At 37.6% G+C, this 26,690-nt stretch overlaps 1 protein-coding gene and 1 long non-coding RNA gene across 4 annotated transcripts in view; one reads left to right on the plus strand and one right to left on the minus strand.

The window, feature by feature from the left end:
• The window catches only part of MKLN1 (muskelin 1), a 283,828-nt gene that overhangs the window by 231,803 nt on the left and 25,335 nt on the right, over positions 1–26,690 (minus strand). The gene's annotated exons all lie outside the window — the stretch shown is intronic.
• Positions 1–26,690, plus strand: part of LOC109457901 (uncharacterized) — a 141,198-nt gene that overhangs the window by 94,806 nt on the left and 19,702 nt on the right. The window contains exon 14 of the long non-coding RNA XR_016021936.1: positions 103–228. This is a non-coding gene — a long non-coding RNA (uncharacterized LOC109457901). The remainder of the gene's footprint in view (positions 1–102; positions 229–26,690) is intronic.

Raw genomic sequence — 26,690 nt, forward strand, 5'->3', positions numbered from 1 at the left:
CTCTGCTTGTTTCATTATATAAAACTTGCATATTCTCATCTAGATCACAAACTTGCTGTGGGCAGGGCGTCACTGTGTTTTCTTCTTTTGAATCTTCCACAGACAAAACACAAAATGGAGGAGCACACACTGGATGGTCGAAGAGGAAGGACTGCAGCTCAGTGTCTGGAGACCTGGGTAGTTGTAGCCCTGCCCCCTTCAGCTGAGAGTAAGATCTTCAGGAAGCAGGTAAGTTTCCGAGATGCAATTTCCTCCTCTTAAATTTGCCCCACATACCTCACTGGTTTGTTGGTTGGGTCAAATGAGATAACAACTGTGAAAGTATTTTGTAACCCAAGATTCGCTAGCTGCAGAAATGTAAGAAATATCTTCAGAACAGGAATTTAGCAAATAATCTAATTGACTTTTTCGTAAGTTGTCTTCCGTTTTCTTCCTTTAGGAGTTTTATTTCTAAGGATTTAATTTTATCTGAGTGGCCAAGCCACTCCACATCTTCCTGATACTGTGTGACATGTTCCCTAGTGCATTTCACCCCAAGGTACCTTAAAATTGGATTGAAATCTAAGCAAACCAACCAAAAAGTCACAACGCGTGCCATGGTCACATCTGTCACACAAGGACTGCTTGAGATTGATGGCTTTGTAACCCACTAGTTTCAGAGACTTTCTTGTGTTACATTAGCCCACTCAAAATGCACCTTAGACAAGAATTATGCATATTTCTATATTCTAGTACATGTCTGATACATAGGATTGGCAGATCATCCCTGTAAGCCCAGGCCAGCTGAGAAGAAAATGAAAAATAGGGCATCTTACGTGGGAAATTTTATAAAGAGATAACACTACAACTTTTAGAATAATTCATCTATTTATAGTCCTTATTTTCTATTTGTTCTTAGCAAAGAAGACAGTCTCTCTGTAGTAATAGAATTCGATATGATATATTGGAAAAAATCTTTCAGAGATGGTTCTTCCTCAGAATGCTTCTAGAAGATATAAAGTTTAGTCTCAGTGTTTCTTCTCCTTTAACTGGAGAAAAAATTGAAAACTAAGAGATAAGTTATATATTCTAGGGATTGGCTTCTATAGATTTCTGATTCCTCATCTAATACTCTGGGTCCAAATAACATGAACATAAAAATAACTAGAGAACTGATGACTTATGTCTGGTAAGTATTGTCCTCTCTTACTGTAAGTTTTCAATTTTAGTATTTTCAATTAATTCAAGAAAGCTATGCGAGTCTTTTTTTCCGAGTTCAGTCATAGAGTGTCAACTGCAAGACTCACATACAGGGTTAAAGCATTTTGTCAATGTATTGAATCCAGGCCAGTTTTGAACTCCATTGATGAACATATTTTATGATGATGTCTTTATGGGGCATAAAAAGAGGAATCTCTTTTTCAGAATTGACCAATCCAGAGCAGTTTTTTGAAACCTGACTTCTTTTCTTTAAAAATTTTTTTTATTATGGAAAGTTTCAAACATACACCCAAAGATTTAAAAAATGGTAAAAATGGATTCAACTTCCACCCTTATGAACCCGTCATCCAGCTTCAACATATAACCAATCTTGTGAAGCCTCATTTTTAATGGATGTTAGTAGCCAGTAAAATCAAACTCACACTATATGCCAATACATTTTAATGTTCAAATCTGATAATATGCTTATTCATATGTATTTTCCTAAAATAATTTTATTTTTGTCAAACACTTTTCTTTTTTATGCTCAAATCTCTCTTCTTTCTTCTGGGTCTCAAGTGAGGCCAGCCCCTTTCATAGTCAATGCTAGAGGAAAAATACCTAAGAACAGGAGGCAGTGGCAAATTTAAAATTTATTAATTATTCTCTTTCTATGACATCATGCCTTGCTCTCTTTTCCTAAAACATTGCGGGAAAATAGTGGTGATTGCAAGGGAGGCAACAGAACTGATTCTTTGTTCCTTTGCCCCAACAGTACATGACGAGTGGCAGATAGTGGGAGCGGGTTGCTCCATTCTTGATGCTAAAGCGAGAGAGAGTCCCAGGGACAAATGTTACAACCCAAATGTTTCAAGGTGGAGAGTTTCTTATATGTAATAGGTTCTTATTTGATCATATATATATAGTTTTGCAAAATACAAATAGTTTGTTGTATAGATTGTTATTCTAAGATTTTTCAAAAGCTATAACAATATGTAGCCAAAACATAATTGGATTGACACCCCTATGGAATCTAAAATAATAATAGTTTTTAAAAAAGAAGTAAATTAGAATGATGGAGATTGGGAGAAGTTATAAGACTTTAACACAACCTTAGTTTCTTCTTTTATATTGTTCCCCACGGTAAAACAAACAAACAAAAAACAACAACAAAAAAAAACAGAATAAACAGAATTCCTACCTAGATGGTAACACTTGTACAACTCACTTAATTGTAGGATTTGTAATTGTTCTTGGGAACAAATATACTGCTGTGAAATGGAAGGTATAATTTGGAGCCAGACAAGAGGAAAAAAGGCTTCTTTCAGAAGTAATATATTCATGGGAAGGTAGAAGTATAAAAAAGACTTAATGATGTCACCGAGTAGTCTAAAGCTAAATTTCATATGCAAAGGTCCTTACCAAACTATAACAAACTCTGTAGAACTCAAGGTTTCCATGGATAAAGGTTTTAAAACAAATGCAATGGGGATAGCAAGCCACAAAATGTACTGCAGTGTTAGTCATTATTGTTATTTGCTTTATCACCTGTGATAACCTGTTTTGCATTCAGTAAAGACTCAGAGAAAAGTAAGGATGAATAGTTATCATAATCCATTCCCATGTGGACTTTTAGCATAATAGCTTTCCTTTTTTCTTCAATAGTTTGACTGAAAGAAATCTGGAAAGTGCTGCACACAGGAGTAGGACTCAGTCAAAACAGGGCTCATTTCCAGCTCTGTTTGTTTAAGAGCATTCATTGCTGTCTATGTGTAAAATTGAAGGAAGTGAGGAAATAAACTTCCTCAGTTATTACATGGCACCAGTGACCTTACCTCACTACTGAAGAAACAAATTGCACTTCTTCTTCAGTATATTCACAATGAATCTCTGAGATACAGGCATATGGTTACTCGGTCAAAAAAAACAAGCATTAACTTACTGAAGAGAAGTAAACGCTTCATAGGAAAACTTTCAACTTAACAGAGGGGGAAATAACTTTTAAAAAAGGGGAAATAATTTTTAAAAAAGGATCAAGCCAGTGTACCTAAGGAAAGGGGGGAAAAGGGTGAAACAATGAAGTATATTAAGTAGTAAAAATAAAACTAAAATGAAAAGAATTAAAAAAAGATATCAGTTACCACTATAAATTTGAATGGGTTGACTTACACTTTCAAAAAACAAACTTTCAGATTGGGCTAAAAAAAAAATTAAGCTATGTATAAGAAACTCTCTCAAATAAAATGTCAAAGTTTGAAAATAAATGGTTGAGCAGATATGTGTCAGGAAAATCTAAAGGCAGGAATGGCAATGTAAATATTAAATTTATGGCCAGAGCTCTGGTCAAGATGGCAGAGTAGGTAAATGCTGTGCTGGCCTCCTCTCTCAACCACCTCAAAATTATAACTAAACTACAGAACAGCCATCATTGAGAACTTCTTGAAATCTAGTTGAACAGAGAAGTTCTAAAACTAAAGATATACAGAAGAAGTCACCTTGAAACTCACAGGAAGGGCGGAGACGCTGAACAGAGCTGGTTCCACATCTGTGTGTGGTGGCTAAAAATCAGAAGGGATACCTTGGCCGCTTCCAGTGGCTTTTCCATACAAATGGCCTATCTTGGTTCATGTTGCAAACGTTGCTAAAATCTCTTAAGGGTTCACAAACCCCAAACAAGCAGCATCTGGCCTTGGTGTGCCCTGTACCTCTTGCTAAGCAGCCCTAAGCCTGGCATTAGTGGAAGCTGGCCTCAGTTCTCAGCTTAGCCTCTCTCAGGCACCTCCAAGCCCAGCACAAGTAGCAACCATCTGCAGATCACTTTGTAGCTTATACCAGCTGCCTTGGGTAGGGGACAGGCAGTGGCTGACCTTGGCCTGCAACAGAGCCCCTCCCAAAAGGCTCCAAAACCAACATACCTGATGGCCAGTTTCAGACCACACCAGAGCACTACCCAACCACCTCCACAAAAGACAAACCCAAAGGGCAGGCTGGGCAGGCACCAGAGCCCTGCTGAAGTGAATCCTGCTCTGTGGGGTCAGCCCCTGCACGACAGCTCCTCCACTGTAGTCATGGCCAGTCCTCACAATCAATCAATACCTCCCCATTGATGTGCAAACAGCAACCAAGGCTCAACTACAACAGGAGGGCACATACAACCCACACAAGGGACACACCGGGAGCACCTGGCTCAGGTGACCAGGGAGACTGTGCCACTGAGCCCCACAGGGCACCTACTACATAAGGCCACTATACCAAGCCTGGGAGACATAGCAGCTCTACCTAATACATAGAAACAAACACAGGGAGGCAGCCAAAATAGGGAGACAGAGAAGCATGTCCCAAATGAAAAAGCAGAACAAAACTTCAGAAAAAGAACTAAACAAAATGGAGACAAGCAATCACTAGATACAGAGTTCAAAACACTGGTTATAAGGATGCTCAATGAGCTCAGAGAGAACTTCAACAAAGAGATAGGAAACATAAAAATGGAGATAGAAAATAAAGAACCCGTCAGAAATGAAGACTACAATCACTGAAATGAAGAATACAGTAGAGGGAATCAACAGATAAGATGAAGCAGAGGATGGAATTAGCCATTTGGAGGATAAAGTAGCAGAAAACACCAATCAGAACAGCAAAAAGAAAAACAGAATCCAAAAAAATGAGAGTTTAAGGGGCCTCTGGAACAACATCAAGTGTAACAACGTTCACGTCACAGGGACACCAGAAGGAAGAGAGAGCAAGGAATTGAAAACTTATTTGAAGAAATAATGACAGAAAACATCCCTACCCTGGTGAAGGAAGTAGACATATAAGACCAGGACGTACAAATGGATAGGATGAACCCAAAGAGGCCCCCACCAAGACACATTGTAATTAAAATGCCAAAGGTTAAAGACCAAGAGGGAAGCCTAAACGCAGCAAGAGAAAATCAGTTAGTTACCTATAAGGAAGCTCCAATAAGACTGTCAGCTGATTTCTCAACAGAAACTCTCCAGGTCAGAAGGGATTGGCAAGAAATATTCAAAGTGATGAAAAGCGAGGACTTACAACCGAGATTACTTTATTTGGCAAAGCTATTATTTAGAAACCAAGGGCAGATAAAGAGCTTCCCAGGCAAGAAACAGCTAAAAGAGTTCATCCCCACCAAACCAGTGTCACAAGGAATGTTAGAGAAGAAAAATTTAAAAAAAAAGATTAAAAATATGAATAATAAAATGGCAATAGCTATATATCTATCAACAATTATTTTTAATGTAAATGGATTAAATCAAAATCAATGGCTCCAATCAAAAGATGTAGGATGACTGAATGGATAAGAAAATAAGACCCTTACATATGCCTATAAAAGACTCACTTCACATCGACAGGCAAATGGGTGGAAAAAGATATTGCATGAAAAAAACATCTGGGATAACAATACCAGATTTAAAACAGTATAAAATAGGCTTTAAAACAAAGGCTATATAACAAGAGACAGAGAAGGACCCAGTAATCCCACATCTGGGTATTTATCTGAAGAAACCCAAACACTATCTTGAAGGGACATGTGCATCCATATGTTCACTGCAGCATTATTTGCAATGGCCAAGATATGAAGGCAACCTGGGTGTCCATCAATGGGTGATTGGATAAAGAAGAGGTGGTACATACATGCAATGGAATATTACTTGGCCATAAGAGACAATGAACTCTTACGTCTGCAACAACATGGATGGACCTAGAGGGTATTGTGTTAAGTGGAGTAAGTTAGACAGAGAAAGACAAATGTCATATGATTTCACTTATATGTGGAATCTAGGGAACAGGATAAACAAGCAAACAAACAGAAACACACTCAGATCCAGAGAGCATTTTGATGGTTGCCAGGTGGGGGAATTGGGAGAATGACTGAAGGGCGTAGGAGATGAAGAGGTACAAACTGGTAGTTACAAAATAGTCTTGAGGATGTAGAGTATAGTATGGGGAATATAGTCCGTAGGATTGTAATACCTATGTACGGTGTCAGGTACTGGGTTTATTGGGCTGATCACTTCATAAGGTATATAGATGTCTAATCACTATGTTGCACACCTGAAACTAATATAATATTGTATGTCAACTGTAATTGAAAACGAAAATATTTAAAAAAAGAAAAGCAAAAAAGTCAAGGCCAAAAATATTAAATAGAAACAAGAAGCTGGGATGATTAAATGCACTGTGGCAGAGATTGCTAGATGTCTATGCAATGCTCATTCCTCTTCATCCCTGCTAACGAAACCTCAATTTAATTTGGCACAGAAATATGTCTGGTAAAAATTTTCCTATCCTCTTTCGCAATTCAGGGTGGGCCATAAGTTGTAAGCCGAGGTGTAGTGATTAGGGCTTGCTGACGTCTAATTCAGCTGGAAGCTATTCCTTTCTGCTTTCCTCTTTCTTCTCCTTTCTGACTGGAATCTGTATGTGATGGCTGGAGTTGTAGGATCTATCTTGCAACCATAACTTGGAGAACGGGCCTACACAGTACAGGTGGCAAAACAGAAAGACAAACAGAGTTTGCACTCCAGGTGATTATGAAGCCACTGTACTGGCCCTGAACTTCTTACCGTCAGACATCTTTGATGTTTGAGATAATCATATTTCTATTTCTGTCAGCCACTATTACTTGGGTGACCTTTCCTATGCAGCCAGCTCAATTTCCTGTGGTTCAGATATAAACATGAAACACATACAGTTGTCAGCTATTATGCACGAAACAAGTAGCACAAAATTTTAAAAAAAAGAAAATCAAAACCACTAGAAAGACAAACAGAATGTGATGAAATGACAACCATAGTAGTAGATCTTAATATAACTCTTTCAGAATTGGATAGAATATTAAGTCAAAAAGAAGCAAGAAGATAGAAGACTATAAAATAGAACTTATGAGTCTATTATAGATGCATGCCTTTATGAGTATATGTGTGTGATTCGTATACAGTAAAACACCCAGAAATTTATACTTCTCAAAAAGAGAATATGTAATCTTTTTATCTGTGTAAGGAAACATTTAAAAAATCAATTATGTACTTGCCTATAAAAGACGAAAGCGTATTGTGGTGTAGGGTCCAGTAAAAAGGTGATGGCCCCAGAGAGTCTGTCCTATGGCTTGTCGGCCAAGTGACCTTGGGCCAGTTACTTAACCTTCCTTGGCTTTGTTTCTTTATAGAGTAGGGATCATAATAGCTGGGAATGGTATCTTTTATAATTATTCCTATCCTTCCCATCCTAGCATTTTCCAGCTTGATGTCCATTTGCCGACCTATCGCTGCTAGGCCTCACGTGACTAACGCTAGGTAGAGGTGCCGGGCCATCAGTTGGCGGTCACTAGTTCACATTGGGAAGGTCAGCACTTCTCCAATTGGTCTCAGCCGAACAGCGAACACAAGCCTATCTAGCCCAGAATTCAAGAGCACCAAAAGAATGTTAAATGGATGAATTGTGACTTGCAGGAAAAGAAACAGGCACCATGTTTCCAATTATTCTTCATTTCAGACAACTAGCTGTTTCCGTTGGCTGGCACAGCCGCTGAATGGGGAACGCTATTGAGGAAACGCTGCTGAAGAAAGATGAATGTGGGCCGGTGAATTTTTTTTGACACAGTCCCAGCTTTAGTTTTGCTTATTGCCAGCAAGCAACAATGAGGGACATTGGGGAACAATTGACAAAAACTTTGTAATAAGGCTTAAAGGACAAGAAGTCTCCATAGCCACCAAAATACAAACTTTTTGTATCCGCAAGAATCATCTGTAACATAAGACAGAACCTCTCAATGGAGTTGTTGGTTAGAAAAGGGAAAACACTTATAGAATTAAAAAATTTTAAACCTCACCAAATAAACCATTTTTCATATCACAAGAGCAAAATATCAAAGTACTTAAAAAATTTTAAAGATAGCATTTTGATGAGCAAGTACTTTAACATACATAAATATGTGACTCTATTACTAATACTGTAATTGTATATTTTAATAAATTATTTCATATAAGTAGATTATAAACATATAGCCTATGTTATAAATGATAACTACTCAATATGCTTATATTTTTAATAACATTAATTTAATAAAAATATTGGGTATAAAAAAAGCTCAAAAATTTTATCCCTGAACTTAGAGAAAAAGCAGAAATGAACTGAAGGTAGTGAGTTCCCCAACTCATTTTAGGTCACAAACCGTTGGTAAACTACCTCATGTCAACTGAGAATGAATGGGGTATTTGTTCCTTTGCTTTTTGGGATCTGTAATGGCATCAGCAGAGGGATATTTTTGTTTTCACATGTTTTTGTATGTTTCATCTCAAATATGTTGATGTACAAATAGATAAACTGAGGATGGTTATTATTATTTTGTCCAAAATATTTCCTAACTCTGTAGGTGTTCCTAATTTCTCTTAGCATTCTCTTAGCATATCAGTTTTTCACCAGTCCCTGCTCCTGCTTCTCTTTAAAAAGCTTTGTGCGATTGCAAAATCAAACCCCTGTCTGTCTGCTTAGAATGACCTTCTCGCTAAATATCCTTTCTCAGTCTTTGCTTAAGTTGTCATTCACAGAAGCTCCATCGTTTTTCTGTGTAGGAGAACATCAAACTCAAGACGTTTTTTCCAACTATGAGGTTTCAGACTTACTCAGATAGAATTCAAACAATGTATTGCTTCCCAAATAGAGAAACATACAGGGTGCCCATTTATCAGGAAGGAAAACAGTCTGGGGAGGAGAGATAGAGAAAGACTGAAACAGAGGACAGAGGCAGAGAACAGACTTTCCCTGTCTAAATTGTACTAAACGCTGAGGTTCTGTACTTCTTCTGTAACTCTGTGGATTAGCACAAAGTTATCAGGACCACATGATTTTTGTGTGTGTGTTTTTTTTTAATTCAACTTGTCAGATAGTAGCATGTTTACTGAATTGATATGATAAAATCAGTGTTAAAAATTTCATTAAATCATTAGAAAATTTTTTTTTATGGCATGGAAGCGTTTTGTTTTAAAAGGATCATTTTTTTAAATTCCAAAAAATTGTCTTGCTCAAATTTACATTAGTCTATCTAATCATAAAAGGCACAAATCATCTTGTATTCCTGCTTTCACCCAACACACAGAGGTCAGATGCTTCGTGCTGCCCTCAGTCCCTTGATTGGGGATATGCCACAAAGTAATTTTAAAGGATAAAGAAGGATTAAGAAGAACAGAGAAGGGGTTCTGAGGCAAATGCCACACATCAAATCAGGAATCTTTCTTTCCACATAATTTGTAAAGCTTTTTTGAATTTTTCTTGTCCCCTGTTCTTTGTTTTCCCTTCGCTAGGCAGGGAGACTCACTTTTGCCTATTAAGAATTTCATCTGCCTCTTCAAAACAGGGCAGACAGTGTGGGGTGAGGGGTGGTGAGGGGATAGATGGAGATTAAAAGTCTTTAAAGTCTGAAAAAGGAAAGTGAAAACTGAAAACTAAATTTAATTGTCAGTTTCTTCCTCGAACATCACTTCTGGTTACAAGATAATTTGCAGTAAATGAAGATCATGTTTTTACAAACCTAACTCATATCATCATTCCGGGACTCTGATGTCCCTCTTCTACTTTTTGGTCAATAAAGAAATTCATCTTACCCAGAATCCAGTCATTTAAAATGAGTCACAATGCATGACTCAAGATTCAACTAGCTACAGTACTTTTCCTCATATTAGATTTAATGTTTCCTTCAAGACTGTCATGTAGAAGCATTACTTCCCCACTCCCAGGTAACTATAGATTTTTGTTACCCTGTGTCTGTTGTACGAATATATGTATGTGTGTATGAATAAAATACAATACGTACCTATGCGTGCTGTTTGAATAGTGCTATAATTATAAACACAAGTTTAAAGAAAATACTGATTTTGCCAATTCACCCAAGGAAAGGACAAATTAAAACAAATACCATATTACAGACTACATCTGATTTTTGTTTTTAAAATTGAGTAATTTTTTACTCAGGTTTTACAAATTTGACTTAGTCATTTCTCATATGCCAGGGATCAAAGTTTCCCTCATACATTTGAATTATTTATCATAGATGTCAAACATTACACAAAGATTTACAGTGAAATTAATATTGTGGCTCTAGTATAAGTGGCTGCTCCTGAATTGCATTTGACAGCATTTCTATCTTTCTGTGGTTCCTGAAAAGTCTAACAACAGGTTTGGGTAAGTCAGAGCCTTTCTTGCTGCAGTTACTAGAGGAGACATTTCCATGGGCTTTCGTGGCGTGCCAGACAGGTAGACTTGAATTCATACTATGCAGCGTTGCTGGATCTTTATGTATGCTCACTAATAAATGAATCGTTGTGCAGCTAGATTAATCGACCCTGAACCAAATCCTTCAGAGGCTCTACCATGCTTCTGGTCAAAGAGGAAAGGCTCACACTCCCAGGATTTGCATGCATAGCCTGTCTCCATCTAGCCCCAATCTACATTCCTGCTACATCCCTTCTATGCTGGTCCCATGCATCTCATCTCTGCTCCCCCAGGACTCCCTGTACCTTCCCCCCTTTGGGCATGACTCACGCTGTTCTTCTCGCCTGGAATTTCTTCTCCCTTTTGCTCTACAAACCCAAGCCTACTCATTCTGTTTGTCAATTTTGTCTTTTTTAATTATACAATACAATAGAATGCATGACTGCATTCTGTTTGGAGAAACATTCAAATGATATAGAAGTGTATGTATAGTAAAAACTGAAAGTCCCCGTGAATTCTGGCCCTCCCTTCCCTGTCACCTGCAGCCTGCACGCCCATCCTCCCAGTTTGCTAGGTATCCTTCCGAGTCTTTCTCTCTGCATTTAATATACACGTACAGTTTTCACTTTGGGGTAAGTGGAGTTAAACTAGGCACTCTGTTCTGTGGCTATCTCCCTCCTATTCAAGCCCTATATTAAATTTCCTCTCTCCCCTGATGGCCCCCCTCACTGCTTTAGCATCCAATGCTTCCTCCCCCATTACCCTCCCTTGAACTTCTAACTCTTGGTATCCATGGTACTTTATTGGCTTCTGATCTATCTTTTTTATGACATTAGGTTAACGTTTTTATATGTTAGTGTCTTCTCACTGGAATGTGAAGTCTTTGAGGGCGGAAACTTTATCTTTTGTGATGTTTAGAACTGTTTTATGCACAAACTAGGTATTCAGAACTAGTCTATTGAGTTAGGTGAACTCCAGGTTCTCCATTTCCTGACTAAGGCGGAAAAGCACTGTTAAAATGGAGAGAAACATAAAAATGTACTATAATGAAGTACGGCAGGGTTTTCGTAGCCTTTCTGAAGAATTCCCCCAATCTGTTCTACATGGTAGGTGGGTAGATTTCTACACATGAACTGAAAAGTGCAGCAACTTCATGAGAAGTCACAGACCCCAGACAGAACTTTCCTTTTCTGACTTCTCAGACCAAGGACAGCTCCACCAGTTAAAAACCTTCAGAGATGAAAACATTCTTATAGTGAAAGGAGGTTTACAGTGCAGGCGGATGGGGGAAGGGTTGTAAGGGAAGCAGACTATTCCAGGAAAACACACTCTTTCAGACTTTTTGAGATCTAAAATCTCAATGTTCACTGAACCACTTCTCCAATGCAATTAATCACTGGCATAAGTGCCACAGCAATTCAAAACGCCTTTCACTTTTCCATTTCACATAAAAGCTGTAAAGTCGAACTTGACATTCCTTTTAAAACATGTTATTTTCTCAGATCACATGTGAGTATCTTGTGTTTCAGTTTAAATGCTGTCTCTTGAGCAAGTTACTTAGTACTTCCATGCCTCAGTTTCTTTAGCTGTCTATAAAATGGGTATAACAACCGTGCCTACTTTATTGGATTCTGAGCATTAAAATGAGAGAATCGACGCACTAGGTAGCAAAGTCTGGCTCATAGTAAGTTCTCAGAAATGTTAGCTCTGATGAAGATGAGTATCTTACAGCCGCTCACGTCTATGTCAGGACTGGGAAGTTCTCCTACGTGGGACTTTAGTCAGAGAAGGCGGGCAAGAAAGAACACAGCTGAACTGTTGCCATGAACATAATGAGTGATGTTTCTTAGAAAATCCTATTCAATTCCTTCAATTTCATTGCAACGAGTTGACTTAGAATCTTTCCTACACTGCCTGTTCCTCGCAATAAATGGGTGATTAAATGGGAAAATCTCTTTTTATTAGAAATTTCCTCTGAAATAGTATTAGTCATGACTGGATTTTACATTCCTTTTGACATCTTAGATGGCTTCTATTTTTTAAGAAAAACGTATTTAAATTGTTTTTTATTTGTTTCTTTTTATTTTTTTATTATTAGTTTTGGGTGTGCAAAACAACATAATGATTAGACATTTAAACGTCTCAGAAAGTGATACCCCAAGAAGTTACATGTCTTCTATTAATAGTCTCAATTCTTGAGTCCAACTAATCAATTGAAAGAATCTAATTTAATATTTAATAACTAAGGATTTTGTTTTATCAAAAATGTTCCTGTTGGTCCCAAAAGATAGCTTCTAAATCCTTCAACTGAGGCCATTAATCAAACAGATAAAATTATTTTAGTTAAGGACTAAATACTTAGAAGGCTGCAGATAACCAAAATAGTTGAAATACTTCAAATTGTGAATATTAGAGCCTCAAATAGTTATTGAGACACTGTGGGCATACACAGAGAATATCTGAAGGAATGAACTGGTTAATTCAGATACAAAGACGCACAGCATCAACCGATTGAGAGTTTTAGGTTGAATTATTCAGTTTTCAACTGTTTATTTCACCAGGCCGATAGCTACCTAATAAATTAATTTAGGCTATCTTGATCATTAATTGTGTTCATGAATGTACAGGCAAAAGATGTGAGTTCAGAAAGATGAAGGTTTAAATTCCAATTTGGGCAAACTGTCTAACCTCTCTACGCCTCAGTTTCCTCATCCCTAAAATGTGAGTATCACATGTTTTGCTGGCTTGTAAGGATCAAATGAGGTGCTACATGTTTGAAGAGCTTAATGGACACTTAGTGGACAGACATCGGATTATTTCTCTTGTCTTTTTTTTTCACCACTTCAGTTTTTAACCTGTGATAACGAACAAGTAAATACAAAATATATCAGATGATGTTAAGCACTGAAAGAAGAGCAAAGTGGGAAACCGAACTGTCTGCCGGTGGGGAAAGAGGTAGCTGAAATAAGAAAAACTAGAAGGAGACGTGGCTAGGTGTCTCAGTCCATACATTGTCAGGATGCACAGGGCAAGTTGTGCCCTTTCAGCCTCCAATGTTTCATAATTGCGACCCATAATTGCGACCTATCTAGGAGGATAGGACGCAGCCTAAGATTATAGAGGCAAGTAGAGAAGAAGAAGAAGTCAGGAAGGAGGAGGTGGGAAGCTGACTCTTCAGGGACTCATGAGCTGTCGGGCCAACCATTGGTGTCCGTGACCTTGAGTCCTAAAGGCAGGTTCCAAGGGTCTGGAAACTCACATTTCCCATTGATACCCCACTATGCAGTCCAGAGGGTGAGTTGAGTTGTAGCAGCAGTTTCTTTGATAATTTTTAAAAAACTAAAAAAATTCTGATTTAAAAAATCAAATAACCCCATTACAGAAAGGATATAACCTAAATATAGAAAATTTAAAGGATTTAGAAAAAAATAAGCCACACATAATCCCATTAGCTCAATGTGCTTAGTATCAGCATGTGGGTTAATTTTTTTCTTCGTCTTTTTTTGTATGCATATTTAAGGATAACTGAAACCATACTGTATACAGTTGTGGATCCTGTGCTTTTAAATGTGACACTCTCTCAAAAGCATTTTCCCTGTTGCTAACCAGCTTTTCATAACTATCCTTTTAACAGTGAATAATATATTATTAAGTAACTGAACAGTGATTTACTTAACTATCTCTTTATATTAGATGTTTAGAATCTTTTCAATTTCTTGATATTATAAATATTGCATCAGTATACTTTTTTTGTGTGCCTATTTTCTTTTCCATAAGTTAGAATCTCAGAAGTTTCAAAACATAAAATGTCCCAGGACATCAACATTTTATGACTCTTTGTACTTACTGCCAAATTGCTTTTCAAAGGGATTATATCAATATACAGTCCCAAGAATGGCGTGGGAGAGGAACAAATCTCATGGCACCCTTGAAAACATTGGGTCATTACATTATTGTTTTTTTATAGCCTCAGCTTCCAGGTCGTGATATGTCAGACAGTGACAAGCAGGATAGTGAACAGCAAAGTGGGGACGGGCGTTGATGGTTGCTGTTTTATATACGAATAGAATAATCAGGAAAGGCCTTTCTGAGAAGGTAGCATTTGAGTAACAGTGAGGGAGTGAGGGAATAAGGTATGAGAATTGTCTGAAGAAAGGGAGTTTCAGGAAGAGAAAACACCAAGAAGGGCCTATGGCAGATTCACACTGGGCAGTCTTGGAGGAACAGCAAGCGGTCCAGTGGCACCTGTCCATCGAGAAGAGGGGGCTTGGGAGGAGATGAGCTCAAAGGAGGCGTGGGCAGCCAGGATGTGCAAGGCTTTCCCGGCCGTTGTAAGGCTTTTTATTTTGTTTTGAGTAGGATGGGAAGCCATTAAAGGGTTTTGGAAAGAGGAGAGTCACGAATTGACTTGGGTTTCATACGATTGGCCAATGTGTTCAGAATAGACTAAAGATGCCCCAAACCAAACTCAGCCTCTTTCCCAGCAAATCTCCGACATTTTCAGCATCTCCATTCTCTGACTCATCAATGCTCAGAAACTCAGTCATCTTTTGCATCTCAAAACCCGTCATCACCAAGCCCTGTCAATTCTCCCTCCAAAATGTCCTTTGTACCTGCCTTCTTTATCCATCCGCATTGCCCGAACCCTATCCTAACAGTTTCCAAACTGATCTCCCAACCTTCTAGCTTTTTGCTCACCGCTCAGAACTCTCAGTGCTGTCAGCAACCATCCTAAGAAAGCTGACCATTCATGGGTCTGCACGTTAACTTTGCTGCCCACCCCCACCTCCACCAATAAGGTCCAGATTCCTCAGAATGAAATTCAAGCTCTATCACAATCTGATTCTAATCTAGGGTCAAAATTTATCTCCCATTATTATTTAGAATTAACTGCGCCTTCCTGTCTAACAAGTTTCCGGAACCAGCTCTGCAGTTCTTACCCTACTCCTTTGCTTACGTTTGTCCTTTGTTTCTCCTCCCCCCGCACCTTTCCTTCTAGCCCCACCCAGAAATCCCAGCCACACTTCTAGGACCACCCCAAATATCCCCTTCTTCAGGAAGTCATCCCTAATTCCCTGGGTGGAATTATGCTTATTTCCTCCCGTGTCCCCCTGCGCTTTACTCCATGACTCACACAGTCTGTACCACATTATATCAGTTTTGTGACTATGCTTTCTTTTCTTCTAAATGATAAGTTCCTCGAGGATCCACAGCGTATCTTAACAGCACTTATTACAATGCCTTGAACATAGGTATCCAGTAAATGTTGGGGGCACTTAAATTTCCCCCAAAGCCTTGTCGCTAATTCGTTGTTGAAACACAGCTAGAGTTCAGGTCCCCTGATTCCCAGCTCCATTTACCTTTCCCAAAACCATTCTATCTGTCTGACTTCTTTCTATGGTTCATTGTCATCTCATCCGAAGTACATTTGAAACAGCTAGAGAATTTTAAGGAAGAATGACTAAACAGAAAACAAATGCTGAAATTTTATTTTCCACGTAGCTACTGAAGCCAAAGTGAACCTAATTTAGGGGCACTAAATTTTCGACTCTGAATTAAAAATGAAAGTTCGAAAACATGGTGCACACACGTCCATTAGCTTTTCAGCTTCTTAGAATTTGATTTTTGAGCTGCATTCAATCTTTTAGGAGTCAAGTTGCCATATTTCTTGGTATTTTGTAAATTTGTAGTCTGAAAAAACAGGAAAATAGTGTGTGGGATTTTGCTTAACAACTGTCAGCAACATTTCGAGCCTTTAAGAATGTGAGAGGGTTGAAACATTTGGGATGAGACCCTGAGGCAAAGCATCATTCCCAATTATCCCAATTCTCCCCATTTGGAAAAATAGCTCAAGGAGCTAGTGTCCTAAATTGGGCTTCCCCTTTGGTATTTGAAATTAAATTATACTCATGACACACGTTATATACATCAGTATATGTAAAACAAGAATGAAATTAATTTATAGTATTTAAAATATGGTAATAGCTGGCATTAATATGCACACATGAGATTTCTTTGTGAGTGACGGCACTGATGCCTTAGGAAAAGGAAGACATGACGGAGTTAAAACATATGTTTTGGAGAATGGTTTAAGGGAGTGCGGGAAGAAAGGAAATGGAATGACTTTCTCCTCTACAGTTTTGCCTTCTCTTCATTACAACTTGGAAGAGGACAGCATTGCTCTGAAGAATGTCCCATCGAGGTTTCTCACACATTCAAAAGAAACAAGGCTGAAATGAAAGCCTACCATTTTACAGGGGAAAAAGGAACAAAACGGAAACATTGATTCATCTCAGCCCACTCCGTCTCACTCAGAGTGTTACAGCAGCCACGGACTGACCTCTGAATCTGATGTGAATTGTAATATAGGATCATGGAAATGAAAGTCACCTCTGAAGGAGTTTCATCAAACTTCTATCCTTGGCAAGTAAGCCTCAAGCCATTACAAAGAGTTAGTATTTAAGGAACTTCCCCATCGGCAATTTTCCCCAACTACAACCTCAATTCCACCTTACAGAATGACACGGAGAATTTTTCTTGTGTACTACAATGGAGACATAAAAACAGCTCTTAGGCATAACTAATGATCGTAAGCATTTCTGTATCGCATGGATTGTATTTCTGGACCATTGGGAGATAACACAGAGTAATGGGTAAGAATTCAGGCTTGGAGACAGACAGATTTGTGCTTAAGCCACAGATGTATGATCAGAGGCAATTTACTTAAGCTCTCTAAGCCTCAATTTCCTCACCCATAATGTGGGGATGATAATACCGTCCAGCTGATCAAATTACTGTGAAGAATAGTCTAGAACAAGTGCTGTCCAATAGAAAAATCACACAAGCTGCAAATAAAAGGGTCTAGTAGCCCCTTTAAGTAAAAAGAAACAGGTGAAATTAATTTTAGCCATATATTTTACATAACTCCACATATCCAAAATATTTTAATATGTAAAAATATTAGTGACATAGTTTACATTCTCTTTTTTTGTACTGAGTCTTTGAAATGCAATGTGTATTTTACACATATGGTTTATCTCAACTCAAAGTAACCACATTTCAAGCTCATGTGGCCAGTGGCTACTGTATTGGACAGTGCAGGTTTAGAAAAAGGCTGTAATGCATTTAGCATTGTACTAGGCACACAGTGAATGCTAAAAAGTTGGAACTTCCATTATTATCATTAAGATTATTCTTAGAGAACTGTGTAATCTTCTCAATGCCTTTGCTTCTCCAGACTGGTTCTGTGTAGGGGACTTTTAGGGGTCCTTGGAGAGCATTCCAGTTACTTCTAGGGCAACTTGCTCATGGTCACTCTCCATGTATCCGATGGAAGGGGGCCACAAAAAGTGGGATCTGTGTGGAGAATGTGTCCACTGAGTACCAATGACCTTTAGGTACTGACGCACTGAACCCCAAAAAAGTAGTCATCTCACTAATCTGCCACCTTCTCATATAAATAGGATAGGATAGGGTGTTTCCTAAAGAAACCTCTTGCTCCTATATTTTTCCCCTTACAAGTAGCGAAGTTCTGTGCAATACATGGGGCTCAAAAGTTGGTAAGTGAAACATAATTACCTTATGATCCAGCAATTCCACGAGGTATACCCAAGAGACTCGTAAACAGACATGTTCACCCATAAACTTGTATAACATGTACACATTTTGTTTATCCATTTATCCGTTGATGGACGTTTGAGTTATTTCTACTTCTTGGCTATTATTTATAATAATATGTGGGCTCATTGCAAGGATCAGGAGAGTTCACATATAAAAAGTGGCCACAAGAATGCCTAGCCTATCGCAGATGCCCTGTAAGTACATCTAAATAAAAATAAATCAGTAATTAAAACCCTGTCCCCACAGCATGCCAACCTTGCTTGAACGTGCTTTCCATCTTTCTGCAACATGGTTTCCCCACAATAGCTCCTTCCCTCCCTTCCTTCAGTACTTTGTTCAATGACAACCTCAGCAACCCTGTTAACTCTTCTGCCTACCTTCCTTGCTTGTTTCTGTTTGTAGCATTTATCACTTTCTAATATCCTAGGTGATCTTTTGCTTATGTATCTTGTTTGTGACCCACCCCCTCCAACCAGAAGGCAGAGGTCTTATCTGTCTGTTTGCTCTTCAACCCTAAGTACTAGGACGGGGGCTGCTCCACCATGTTTTTTCGAATGAATGAACAGACTGGTTACTTCCGGGGCGGGGGGGGGGGGGGATTGGGAAGGGAGTGAGATGTATCTTTCACCTTACCCTTTTCCACCATTTTATATTTCACCACGTGATTAAGTTCTTTTCACAACAATGAAAAGTGAGAAAAGGGTCTGTGGATCTGAGGGAGAAGCATCAAACAGGAAGACGGCAGGCACCCACGACCAGAAGAGGATTCTAGAGAAAAGGCAACCTTTAGACCTTACCCTGAGAAAGTGGAAGGACGTCCACCTGAGAAAGGGCATACAGCCCTAGGCTTCAAGCACAGCGTGTACACACATTAGCAAGAAGTCTTTTGTGTTGTGCAATGTGTGTCCTGTACCTGTGGGTACAATGAGAAATTTTTCCATGGCAAAAAGCCTATTTCCAGGCACAGTAAACAGAAGCATTTGCATAGGGCTGTTTGCTCACTTCCACTACTGCAGCATGGACAGGCGGGGACAGACGTCTCTGTCCAGGGCCTTCCTGGACACAGGTGGCCTTTCTCGTTCCCTAACAGGCCCTCTGAAAATCTGAGAAAGATGACAGGATCCCATATAAGAGCACTGGACTTCCAATGAGCTGTTCTGTCAACTGGGGTAAAACTCTGCTCCAACTTGTCTTTGGGGTCCCCCCACCTCTCTTTTCAATATCTCCCTTTCCATCCACATGCCTTACAACCTCCCTGTGCTCTCCTGTCAGGAGAATCACTGATGAGTCACTAGGCCCTCGGATAATGTATTACCCCATCCACAAGGTTTTGCACTTAAAAAGCAGTCAACAGGAAAGATGCTGCTGCTGATGATAGCAGTTACCATGTATCAAATAGTTACTGTTCTAGGTATTTTAGTAAAACGCATATAATTTATCATATTTAACCCTCCAATCATCTAGTGGGGTAGATACCATCATAACCATGATATATCCTGTTTCCCTGAAAATAAGACCTAGCCGGACAATCAGCTCTAATGCGTCTTTTGGAGCAAAAATTAATATGACCCGGTATTATATTATATTATATTATATTATATTATATTATATTATATTATATTATATTATATTATATCATACCCCGTTTTATAGTAAAATAAGACTAGGTCTTATATTAATTTTTGCTCCAAAAGACGCATTAGAGCTGATTGTCCGGCTAGGTCTTATTTTCAGGGAAACAGGGTAGATGAGGAAAGCAAGGTCACATAGTTAGCAAATGGCAGGAGAGGGGTTTTGAGGAACTGTCTCTAAAAATCTTTGCTCTAAGGAATTCCATCATAATATTCAAATGAATGAATTTCTAAGGTGAAAACTTTGACCCTGTGGGGAGAGAGCTGGGAAGAGTCAGACAATCACAGTAACCCCCAGTAGCAATGAAAGTGACCATGGACGCTTGAAACTTCAAAACAAACCACTGTGTCTATGACTGACTGCCTAGGTTCAATCCTGACGGAACACACATGAGATTACCTGGGGCAAGTCACAAAACCTCTCTGTGATTGAGATTATTGTTAGTATTCAATAAGAGAATGCCCATAGAGCACTTACAATTGTGTCGCTGTGTGTGTGTGTGTGTCATTCAGATGCTGTATATTTTTATTGCTATAAATCCCTACTATTAGAATAATTCATTTCTGGCTTCCATATAATAAAAGTGCTCTTTTACCTGACTTCATAATGTAGTTGTTGATCTATTTCTTATTGGATGTTCTATTGAAAACATAGCATAACCATAGAATTTCAAAGGGAAACACCCCAAATCCCATTTTTCTAACACAATGATTAGTTTTAGTTTTGCATATTGCCTTCAAGTTTTGCTAATTCTGAGAAGCTGCATGGACAGGACACTATATTAAATCATTTTGGATTTTTATGTCACTCTGTCAGATATTGGCTGTGTGGCTGCAGGGAAGTTACATAACTGAGCTTGGCCTTAGTTTCCCAAAGGATAAACTAAAGAGGTTAGACCAGATGATCTTTATGACCTGTCTAGCTCTAACAGTCTGTGATTTTTACGTATAATCTACTTTTTTTGCATTAATGATATTCATATGGAATTGCGTATATATATGTAGATATATACATATATACATGTATATACATAATTGTGTGTGTGTGTGTATCAAATGTGTGTATGTAAGAAATGTTTGCAGAGTTAGTTAGCTTTCTAACCTATGTCTCAGAAATAAATTAATGAGTTCTGCAAAGGTAAGGTTATAATGAAAAAGCCCAGGAATTTCAAAAGTAGCTACGAAATTACCAAAACAACTATAAAAATTACTATTTTAATACATTCATGATATACACATTTGCAACTAAAGTACTAGCAAGTCCACACATGAATTATAAGTAATTACATTTAGTTCGACAGGCCATTCTAATTTGTGTTGCTATACAGTTACTAGTTCATAGTATACACACAAAAGTGTCACATCCGTGTAGTTTTTCCATGTGTTATTCTGAAGTTTTAAAATGTCTCTAGAAGAAAATCAAGGAGGGAAAAACAAAGAACAAACACAAAAAGGAGTGAGTCCACCTGTCTTCGATCATAGGGGCAGAAACACATCAATGAAAATGTCTAAAATTATTCATGGGATGAAACAGGTGCACTCCTGCACTGCTGCTTGGTGTGTAACCTGCCCTAACCTTTCTAGAGGCGATTTGACAATATTAATCAAGGGCTTAAATAAGTTCCCACCCTCTGGCCCGGTAATTCCACTTACAGGAATTTGTACTAAAGAAATAATAAGTGTGCAAATGGTTTGTTGCAGTATTACATAAAACTGTAAAGAACTGGAAATACTGTAAATATCCAGAAATAGAAGAATGGCTAAATAGCTGGTGATGAACATACGTATATTAAATATACGAGTGTGTATATGCATGAATGTATATACCTTTATGATATGTATGTATATGTGTGCAGACGTTTTTCCTGCCACAGCCAGATCACGTTTTGGATACCAAGGGTGCTTATTGCTACTGGTTGAGTCACTGTTTCTAGGTCTCTTAAGTGAACAGAAGAGCTAGGAAATATTTCTATACATAAACATATGCATCATAAGTTTATACCACTAACTTCTAATTCAGATTCAGAACTACAGGGTTTTTACCTAACCTCTTCGCTTTGTCATCTGTACTTACTTCCTCCCATGCTGAGAATCCTGATTCTCAAGGACACCGAGCATGATAGAATTAGAATATCCCATAATTAATATTTGCTTTTCCCATATTCCCCGGAATAGCAGTATCAACAAGTATCAACACCACCACTAATATGATTACCAAAACCTGTTTTAAAATGTTTTTGCAGTTGTTATTATCTTTAGGGCATACCCACTAGGGATAGATATGTAGTCAAATTACTGTGTCTTAAATTATTTAAAATGGTTTTCTGTATGCCACCAACTGAATACACAATTAGGCTTTTAAAAAAAATTAGGAATTGCATTTTTAAGAATTTATATTTTTATAATTATGGAAAACATTTACATGATTCTAAAGTTAAACCTGTAATACAAGGTAGATTCAAAGAAGTCTAGTTTGTATCACAGTCCCTTCCACTTCATTCCTTTGCCCCTTATAGGTAACTATTATTTTGTAATGTTTATCCTTCCCTTGTTTGTTCTGTAATATAAGCAAATAGATACATACACATGTGTGTATATAAATGTATGTAAGTATATATTTATATTTATTCTTACAAAAATGGTAGCATCCTAGACTCACTTTTCTCCCACTTTCTTTTATACTTATATCCTAGAGAGATCAACCCATATAAGTATATCTAAAGTTTCCTAATTCCATTTTATAGCTGCACAGAACTCTACTCTGTGGCTATGCCATACTTTGGTCAGCCAGTCCTCTATTCATAGATATGTGGGTTGTTTCCAGTCTTTTGCTATTGTAGTTTCTGTTCTATGGCTTTGTATTATATTTATATCTGCTCAAGTCTTAAATGTAAATAGATTTTTATGGTGTGAAACTACACAAGATGAGCCTAGACCATCTTGTCATACCATGTAACAGGGGAGCTATCAAAGACTACTAGGGTCACGTCAAAGAAAGTCAGGAGTCAATTTGAAGATGTTATCACAGGCCAAATAGGGATAATTTATTTATTTATATTTAAACTTTTTTTTTAATTATTTAAGTGTTTTTTTCCAGGACCCATCAGCTCCAGGTCAAGTAGTTGTTTCAATCTAGTTGTGGAGGGTGCAGCTCACAGTGGCCCATGTGGGGATCGAACGGGCAACCTTGTTGTTAAGAGCACCACGCTCTGACCAACTGAGCTAACTGGCCGCCCCAAGTAGGGATCATTTCAGCATTAATAAGAATAATAAATAAGATGTATTGAATTACAATGTTTCAATTAATGAGTTCAAATGATAATTAAAAAACAAAAACGAAAGCAAAATAATGGAACACCTGTTTGGCACATGCCAGGAAATCAAGTCAAGGAATAACCGAATGAAAATACCACTATTTTGTAATCTTTAGACTAATGAATCTAGGTAACATCATAAAACAAGAGATTATTGCACATTAGGCACTTCCCAATGACAAAACACACAACTACCTGTGAAGCAGTCTTGAAAAAAACAAAAAAAAAAATCTGAATCTGATAGAGCCTGTATATAGTTGTAGGAAACACAGAAGACAGAGGAATGTGTGAAATTATACCATGGGATGCAATGGGAAAAAACCAGGTTGTGGAAAGTTCTACAGGACAAACAACGTGGTTTCTTCAACAAATAAATTGCAAGGAAAAGAAACACTAGAGTGGAAACCCATATATGTTTAAAGAGATTTAACAGACATATCAACCAATCTCAGTACTACATGTGAACGTCACTTGGGTCCTGCTTCAAACCAACTATCAACATAAATTATAACGTTCATGAGACAATTGAAAATTTGAACAGGGACTGAATACCTTAATAATAATATTAAAGCATTATTGTTCATTAGTTTAGACGCTATAATGGTTGTGTTTTAAAAAGTCCTTATCTTTTAAAGATACATATTGAAATATTTGTGGAGGAAATGATACAATTTCTGGAATCTGCTTTAAAATCGAATGAGTGGGAAAGAGGAAGAGGCTATTGATGGGTTGGCCATCATTGGTTGATGGGTATGTGGAGTTCATTATGCTGTCTGTATACTTTTGCCTAGATCTCAAATTTTCTATAATAAAATATTAATATTCATTTATATATAACAGGTATTTGTGTGTGTGTATGTGTGTAAACACCCATTAAGGAAATACAACAAAATGTTAATGGTGATTATCTAGGGATGATAAAATTATGGGTGATTTGGTGATTTTTTTCTTATTTTTACTCTACTGTATATTCTATATTGTATACTACACATATATTCTTTATCATCAGGAAAAACTTATTGAAAAAGAAAAATCTTTTATCTCTTTAACAATACCAGTTTTACAATGCAACTAGAATTCACTTCTGACACAGTGAATAAAATAACTTTGTATGCTTTTAATATAATTGGGGAAGGCAAATTACTTAATGTTTAATTATATTTAGTCTAGAGCAGGTACAGATAATATTTCATGAACATATAACTCTAAAGTAAAGTTTGAGGTTTGGAAATTCTGTCATTTAGTGTCATAGGATAATCTTAAAATGATAGCTTCAGAGTAAACAGTTAAATTTTTTTTTTTCCTCCTTCTTACATAACACAAAAACAACTGATCCAGTTTGGCACAAACTTTCTCCTCCAAAGTCACCTTTGTGCTGAAATTCAGCACCTCGGGTTTCAGTCAAATAACTTTCAGATGAGAATAGTTTTCTTAACACAGTTTTCTCGTAATTTTACTACAGCGTTAGTTCCTGGCAACTTGGGAGAGTCCTTTATTCATAGTTAAGTGGGTCGGGTGAATGCTTCTGTCTCCTACTTTGTAATATGCAGAGAGAACAAGCAGTTTAAATCACTCCTTTTGTATTGCTGAAATAAATGTACGGCCCTGACAGTAGATGCAATTAAAGAAAAAGATACTTAATGGATATTGTCAGCATATTAATAGTTAATAGCAGTACTGCAGGGTTTGTCATTCAATTGTGAGGAAATTAGTCCTTTAAGATCAGTAAAATTGAAAAAAAAAACAACTTATAAAAACAAGTATGTTTTATCATTACATATAGACATAATTGTATCATCAGCTGAATCTTTTATAATCAGATAATGGTCCCTTCTTCCATTTATTTTGAATTAAAGACATTTCATTTATCTGATTTTCCTACTTCTGTTTGTTCACATGTTCCTAAAGAAACCATAGTCGGCTCTTGTTATGAAATATATTAACAGATTATCATAAAAGTAACATTTTGTTCTCAATGTAGACTTTAAAAGTAATTGGTAGATGTAGTTATTCATTTGGAAGTGAAATTTTTTGATTTAAAAAAATGACTAGAGGCAGATAAAAACGATTTGGGCCCATTTGTTCATGTGAGATTCCATGGATTATTATATTATATACTTCACATAAATTCAATCTGCATTTGCAGCTGTGTGCCAGGCTTTGTGCTAAGTATTTTTTTTTTGTACAAACAACCACAATTATGTATTACAATAATCCTGTGAAATAGTTATTTTGGAGCGAGGTTAAAGTTGCTTGCTCAGGGTCACGCAGTAATCTACTTGATTGCAAATCTTGCGTTACCGTTTTTAAGTTTATGTGCATTGGTGATGGAGAGCATTTGCAGCAGCCCTTGATGACTAGCAAGCCCTGCACTAGAAAGTATGTTGAGTCAGTTCAAAGGCTGATACTCATCTGTCTCCCTGTAAAAACCGGGTTCTCTGCCTCCGCCACACACTGGAAGATGTATAGAAGGTACATTGGGCATCACATCACAGCTAAGCGAGAGCATCTCCCAGGAAGAAGCCGACCCAACGGCATCATGGAGAAGGCAGAGGACAATCCATTCTTCACAGCAGCCAAACAGAGCTAGCTTTCTGCCTTGTTCTTTGAACAAATATAAAAAGGTTCTGACATCTGTAAGCCTGGGAATAAACAGTGTTTTGATTTGGTGACCAGCAAACTAAAGGCCAACCTGAGAAAGCTGATTCTTGACATATTTCCAACAAGCCTCACTTGTTTCATCCCAATGGACTCAAAGCTAAGAATTAAAAACCTCAACTTCAGTAAATTATATGTTTGAAATATTGAGAGTTCTAATTAGACCGGCATCCCAAATGCCAGCAGAGCCCACTCTACTCATTTACTCATAACTTCATGAAAAACTGTTTGTTTGGGATGTGGTTTTTTTTAAAAAACAATTTACCTTCAGGCTGAGTTAAAGAATGGAATATGTGAGAAAATAATTTTCCAGCTTGTGTTGACTCAGAGATGAAAAGGAAAAGTATGTTTGTAGGGATTTGGCTGCTTGGAAACTCAATTGATCTAAGAAACTTGAAATTTTACATGTTAAATGCGAAGTCCAATTATAAATTTCAAACGTAATTTTTCCAAAGCATACCCTCTTCTGGCTTCTAAGGCTACAGAATCATTCTGATGGGCATCAACCGGGCATCAAATTAACTATTCCTATAACGTCGTGCTAGAAGTTACTAGTAGGAATATTTTATTTGTGGAGACCTAAATACAGTTACACAATACCTTGGAAATGGACTTGAACTGAAGGATCTTAAAAATAAATAGGAACAACAAAAATAAAACATGACTAACTCTCCTGCCACCATCAAAATAAACGTTTCCAAGGACTGGAAGCCAAGAAAACAGAAATCCATAAACACAAAGGCCAAGATAATCAGTTGATTCTACTAGGTCTCCATACATGACAAAACAAAATTCTAAAAACCAAACAAATCCAAAATAACCCCACCTGTTTTGAAGGAAAGAATTCCGAAGAACATTGACCTTTTCTGCCTCTCTTCCTAACACAGAAATCCCAGTTTACAGCTGATTTTCCAATTACCAAATCTCCCAAAATTATGGGAGACGGATATCCTAAAAATGCAGTAAGTTCGATCCCATGGATCGTGTGTCCACATTAGCTGAAGCCATAACCACTGAGGGAGGAGTAATCTACCTCATTCATTTTAATAACCCATTCTTT

This window comes from Rhinolophus sinicus, chromosome 8, assembly GCF_057876585.1.
Source record: "Rhinolophus sinicus isolate RSI-liver-muscle chromosome 8, RSI-T2T, whole genome shotgun sequence".
In the NCBI taxonomy this organism is placed as follows: Eukaryota; Metazoa; Chordata; class Mammalia; order Chiroptera; family Rhinolophidae; genus Rhinolophus; species Rhinolophus sinicus.